This window comes from Acyrthosiphon pisum, chromosome A2 (assembly GCF_005508785.2).
Source record: "Acyrthosiphon pisum isolate AL4f chromosome A2, pea_aphid_22Mar2018_4r6ur, whole genome shotgun sequence".
Taxonomy (NCBI): domain Eukaryota; kingdom Metazoa; phylum Arthropoda; class Insecta; order Hemiptera; family Aphididae; genus Acyrthosiphon; species Acyrthosiphon pisum.
Window position 1 is genome coordinate 43551980 of NC_042495.1, and position 7344 is coordinate 43559323.

Sequence of the window (7344 nt, forward strand, 5' to 3'; positions counted from 1 at the left end):
CCCCCCCCCCGAAATTTTAAAATAGTTAGTAAACTGAACTTTGAAATAATCGGCAATAATAAGTAATAAATAACGTACGGATCACCACAATCGGAACCTAACCGGATATTTACCGTGCATTTATAATCTGTATATTTGACAATGTTGCTTAGAAGCAAAAATAATTTAGCTCGTGCAATCGTACGCCTAAAAAGGTACGGCTGATAAGGACCGCGCGCAATCGTATTGCAGCCATATATTTATATCGTTTCGAAAATTATATTATATTATTTTATAATCCGGTAATCGTGCGAATACGAACCGTATATGAATTTATATACAATATACATATATACGCACAAGCGATTGAATGTAAACGATTAATTATTGACAGACGACGATAACGTCGTACTGCCTTTTTCCCCGAGGCTTTTCGATTATCGGTACCTACAACTTCCTTTGTAGTCTGTGTTGAGACGTCGTCGTATTAGTAGTACCTATTACCTCTTAAACTTGAATATAATATTAATTATTAAGTGTAAATTTGTTTATTTTTGTATTATAAAAATTATGTAAACATTTTGTATTATGTATTGTATTATATTATTATTCTGTATTATATCGTAATTTAGTATTTTAACTTCAGTATATTGTAATAATTAAATTTTGTAAAATTATGACAGGTCATTATTATAATGTATCTATGTAATAATATTAAATAATATCATAAAATATCTTTTTTTTTAACTAGATATTTAAATACATATGGTAATTTGGTTTTAAACCCCCCCCCCCCCCCCCGAAAATTTGTTCCAGCTACGGCCTTGTTGCTCCTTGTTTGAAAATAGTTCGCCTCGCCACTGCATTCATGCGTTCATAAAAAATGTCACTTAATTTAAGGAAAGTCATAAAAAAATAAATTATACACACATATATTAAACAGTAAATTGAACTTGTTAAAAAATATTAAATCACAACTAAATCAGTAGGTTTCAAGTGTATATAATAAATAATCAAATATAAATGTAATAAATATATTCTTCATCCCTATTATGTTTTTGAGATGTTCGTTTGACATACTGGCACCCTTCCTTTTCTTCAATTCCAGATTTCCATTAATTAAATTCTTATAAAAATTTAAAAAATTATCAGTTATATTGGAAAATCGTAAAATTAATGTTATAGTAGCTAATATATACGTACCTTCAATTGTGTTAAAATTTAATTTATTGTGTACTATGTTTACTTCATGTATAGTTTCAAGATGATTACTATACATCTTAAATGTTTTAAATATTTTGTTGCAATTTTCAAAAAAACATACTTGTTTATAAATTTGTGTCAGCTGCATCTCATTTTTTAAGTGACTTAACAAAAGTTTTTTATTATAAAATAATATATTGCAGTTATTACATGTATAAATATTTTTTTCATGTTGCACATGTTTTGTTCTCATGTGTTTATTATACCCTGATTTTGAATTGTATTGGAGATCAAAAACTTTACAAATGAACATATTACAAATTTAATATACTAATATTTAAAAAAATTTAAATATGTTTGTATCACTTCACCGAAAACAATAAAAATAACTGAAACACTCAAATGTCAACAGTTCACTCAAATAAGCAAACCATACTAAAGTGAGATTGATTAAAGAACTTTTTTCTTGTCAATTTGTTAGGAAAATATAAAATACCAGTTTTGTAACAATTCTTTATTTATATTTTTCTTATATAACTATAGTGCCTACTATAGCACTACAGTTATTGTATTATAGTACTATAATATAATAAGATAACATATTTAACAGCTTGAGAATACTCCATATTATGCCATGTTATTAATTCTCTGGTATTATATTAATAGCATCAATTCCAGTGTGATACACAATAGATCCTATTGCATCTACATTGTATAAAGTTATATATCAAACTAATTGAGGATAATACAAAGATAGTACCTGCATTAAATTCAACTCATGGGATCAGCCAAAGTCTCAAATACCAACAGAATTCAAGCCTCTCGAGAATACTTTTCAAATGTATTCAGAAATGTATATAAATACTTGGTGTAATTTGTATTTAAAATACGCATTAAAATACTTTCTTTTAAAAGTGTTTAAATATAAACATAAATTCCTTTTAAAAGTATTCAAAATACTTACACAGATACTTTTTTTAAAGTTCAATAAATTAATAATCAATAATTCAATCAATTCAATGATTAGCCGACCAGTGGCGCCGAACCTTTTTTAAACCACTGGGGTAAACCTATGATGCTAACGTATGACAAAAATTGTGAAAGTCTAGACTGATAAAACTGATTTTTAAAATTGTTAGTTAAGGAACTATAATACAATATACAACATAACTAATATGCTCATAATATTATTATTATTATAAACTTATGGTTCGACTATGAGCTATTATTGTAGAATTGTACCAATGCCAGTGGTTTTTAAACTGTTTCGTATTTAAAATAAATTTAAATACATTTATTAGCAAGGCTATGAATTTAATGCACTTAAAACCTATTAAATATGCATGCATATATGCACTAAAAACTGACAAAATATGCATAAAAATATGCTCTAAAAATTCTTAAAATATGCTCTAATTTTTCAAAAATATGCAAAAAAACCACAAAAATGTAACTTTTATTTAAATTTTTTTTCATTATAATTCTTTACTAGTTTTAGTTTAATTATTAGTATTGTTACACATTGATATAGCTGATATGAGTATATGATTTTTTGGGCTTGACTAGTCTTGATCCTCGTAGTATACAAGATCTAGTTATTGCATTGTAGCATTGTACAATCAACAATTTCTTTAGATTTTCATACTCGAAAGACCTCCTGTTTGGTGCCAACAAAGTTTTATGTAAAGAAAAGAAGCGTTCTACGTCTGACGAAATTATTGGGGCAAACTTGAAATATGTAGGTACGTCATGTCGCTACTGGTTTAATCTTCTGGTAGATATATCCAAACCTACGTTATTTTTTTGCCAGTTAATATTTTTGAAATATTACATATTTTTTGAAATCTTTTGGTTTTGTTGAGAACTGCAGTTTAATCTCGACTTCAATAGTACAAAAGTCAATAATACGAGTTGAATACTCGAGTAAAAATAGAATAGTTTCCATGAAACTATAAGAGTCATAGTTTATACAAATACATTTAATATTTTAATATCAATTTAGAACAGATTGACCAAAAAAATGCAAATATTACGAAAAAAAGCATTTATACAAAAAAATTATTAAAACATGCATTTATATGCCCTAACCCATATGCAAAAATATGCAAAATAAAATTTGGTATTTGAACTATAATTAAGTCAAAACAAATTTTGGCCGAATCCATTTTATTATATAGGGTAACAAAAAAAACATGCAAATGCATTAAATTCACAGCCCTGTTTATTAGTAATATCGTTAAAATGCTAATGTTAATGTTAATGTTCAAATGCCCTGGCTACCCGGCACACCTGGCTAGTCCGCACCCGCCACCCGAGTATGAGAAGTATCTTCTTTTTTTGCGTCCTATGCTGTGATTATTTCAAAAACGGCCGTAGCCATTTTCCTCCAAAAACGAGATAACGTTTTCCTCCACTGTCCATTTTCCTACAAAAAAAATAAAAAATAATTCTTGACCATTTTCCGCCACTTTCCATTTCCCTCCAATAAATAATAAATAAAATAATAAAATAGTTAGTATAAATAATTTATGTATATCAAAAAAATACAAAATATTCTTTATTAGGCTTAATTAACAGCTATTAGGTATAGCCGATACCAGAATGTATCAAAATATCAACCGAAAATGTGATCCTAGCAGGCCTTGCATTTGAAAAAATTCTGTTTTATGTTATTTACAATTAAAACGTTACGTAATTTTTGCGTTTATCATTATTTAAAATTAAAATTTTATTTAACTTGTGCGTTTTAGGATACGATGTATTTTTTTTTAATAATTTGTATAAAATCTGTTTCACATCTTCTTATTGTGCCAAGTCGTATAGATTGTTGATTTCATTTAAAAATAAAAAATAAAAACTTGTGCGTTTATCGTTATTCAGAACTAAAACGTTATACACCTATACAAGTTTAGCGTTTATCGTTATTTAAAATGGTGTTAATACCTATAACATTTAAAAATAGTAACGAATTCAGGTAGGTAATTGCCCTATTTTTCGTTTAATGATATTTTATAAATTACGTTTTGTAATTTGCGTTTTGTTTTGTTTAATGATATATAATATATTTAGTTAATAGTTATGTTTTGTTTTGCCGAACGGATACCCCCGCCCTGGAATCTGGTCCGTGGTTGTCTTCGCGTGCCGGCGATGCACACCGCACTGGGGTCTCGTGATGTGGTCCTGCGATGCCGTGATCGTCGTACTCGCCCGTGATGTCAAGGGGTGTGAGAAGAACGTGGGTCGGTGACACCTCCGACGGTTGCTGTGCAGCATCGAGTCTTCCACGTTCTTCTTCGATCAGCGGATTGTGGTAGTGACCCGGTGGGGAGGGAGGGCGATTTAGAGGTCCCTTTAGCCTACCCTCGGCCGCTTGCCTCGGCCTTTCCTCCTCATCATTGATCGTCATTACATACTTGACCATCTTATAGAATGTCCTATAAAGGTCTCCTCGACGTCTCTTAGGATGGCTTCCTTGTGTTCAGGGTCGGTGGAGAGACCCTCGAATGCCGGTCCACAGACGATGTCCGGCAGATCCGTGAAGGGTGGGCGATGGCTGATGCAGGGTGGTAGCCGAGGTGGTGTTATACTGGACCTGGAGTGACGTATTTAGACTACCAGCGGGAAAATTCAATTTTCCGGGGGAAATATTTGGGTACAAATTCTGAATATGGTTGTACAATACAGTACAAATTATAGTACAATTATTATTAAAAAAAAAAGGTGGGCAAGTGGATGTCGCTTTGCTGTACAGTAGGTTACAAGTGGGTCACTGTATAAAAGTTTTTGCCCAACAAACAAAATTTTATTGATATTTATAGAAAAAAAAACTAAAATAATTGAAAACTGACAATGTCCGTAAACAGCTCAAAAAGAGTCAAATTATTTTTAAAATTGTATTGTGTATAGAAAATGCTAATATGAACATTCAGTGAAATTTTCAAATATCTACAGTCATTTTTATTTTAATTACAACAAAATAAGAAAATCGTAGCATGAGAAATCGAGTGAATATCAAATGTTGTAAAAATATGAATTTCAAACGCTCACAAAAAGGTAATTTGACTTGCTTGTAGACATTTTTTTTGAAAAAGGTAGACAAACTTATGAGGAATCTTGTATTATATTTTAAAATCTTAGATTTAAAAAGAAATTTTTCATGAATTTCCAACTCAAAATAATTTGCAAATTTTTGTCATTTTTACGTATTTTGTCAATATTTGAACTTGAGATGTTTATAAAAAAAAATTTTGACTGGATTTTTAATTTTTTTCATCCGCCCTTGAAACAATATAATAGGAACCTTCTATTAAATTTTCAAGCATTTTTAACCAACTAATAACATTTTATTGATATTTATAGAAAAAAAAAAATAAAAAAAATGGAAACTACAAATGTCCGTAAACAGCTCAAAATAGGTCAAAATATTTGGGAAATGTTATGGTGTATAGAAAATGTTAATATAAATACTCAGTGAAAATTTTATGTACCTACAGTCTTTGGTTTTAGAGTTGCACTCAATTTTATCAAAAACAGATTTTGCGTAAAAATTCCCGTTTTCCCTTAATTTTTCTTTTGTTTTTCACGGCGCTTTTGAAAACTACTGGGACCCCCAAAGTACCAACTAGATTCACTTTCCTATCAGAAAAGATACTGTTGAAGAAAATCCAAGCATTTTTACTGTCCTAAAAGGTGATGACAGACACAAAAATAAAAAATAAATCACACATCATTGTAAAATCAATACATTCATCGTTCCACTCAGAATCTAAAAATGTTTATAATAATATGCAATATTTAGGAGGTGCTGGGCAGTGATAGGTAAATTTTTATTGAAATTACATTTACATTAAGTACCTAAAATTATTTTTATCACGTTACATTACTTTTTCATTAATTAAGTACCTAGTACGTTACAAATAACGTTACTTTTTTACCATTGATAACAATTAACAGTTATACTTTTATGTATATATATACTTTACAATCATAGACCTATATGGCTATATAGTCATAGGCAGTGCCGGATCTAAGACATTTGGCGCCCGGGGCTAGTAAAAATGTAGCGCCCTTACATAGTATTAGCTACAGGGGTCAAGGTTTGCGGGTTGTCAACACAAAAGAAAAATTTAAACAGGTACAAATCAAAAGTATATTTTTATATAACAAATATTTTTTATTTAAATCGTTGTCTTAACATATATTATAATATTATAGATCATAGTCAATATTATAGTTAAAAACCATTAAAAAATATAAAAACAAAAACATAAATAATGCATTGCAATAAAATAAAAATTCAATTTTATTAAGTTGTTTTAAATATCTCAACCTTGATTAAATTCATTATATTTAACTATAGGTAAATATATAATTTATTTTAACAGGTTTAAAAATTGCTTACCGTTGGTTTTTGTTTCTGTAATACCTATTCTTATCCATATCTGAATCATGGTCCACATCAATAGTTGATACCGTTTTTGTTTCAAATAATTTATTATGTACAATCTCTGTAGAAACAACGTTATGTTTATTTTAATTTTATTTAGATGTTTTAAATAACATTGATTAAATTCATTACATTTAAGTATTGGTTTTTGTTTTTGAAAAGAAATTGACGGTCTTAGGTAGTTTTAGTACATTTTTTTCAAGTTCTAGTTTTCTTTTTCTATTTTCAGCCCCACTTAGCTTTTTTTTTTAAATTTATTATCTTTTTTTTGGTTAAGAAATGTTAAAATAAAAAAAAACTGTAGAGTTGAAATGAATCTGACAACAACTTAACTGTCGACTATTCGACATATATATGAATAAATTAACAATAAAAATATTATCGTACATTCCAACATTGTAAATACCTTAATACCTATTATAAAACCTATGCATTGTCGAGCTATAATAGTTTTTTACTGAAAGCTAATAATAAAAAAAAAAAAAAAAAAAAAAAAAACCTATGCATTTATCGCCGATCGCCAGTTGGGGTTTTCTCCGAAACGGACTGATAAGGACTAGGCAACTATAAGTATAAAATATTTTAACACCACGCCAGACCAAAATATAAACGAGAGATAAACGTATTCGAATATCGAATATTATTTATTCGGTTTAAAAATATAGAATTATAATTTATATATATTTTATGGAGATATTTTTAGCTTATTTTTGTTA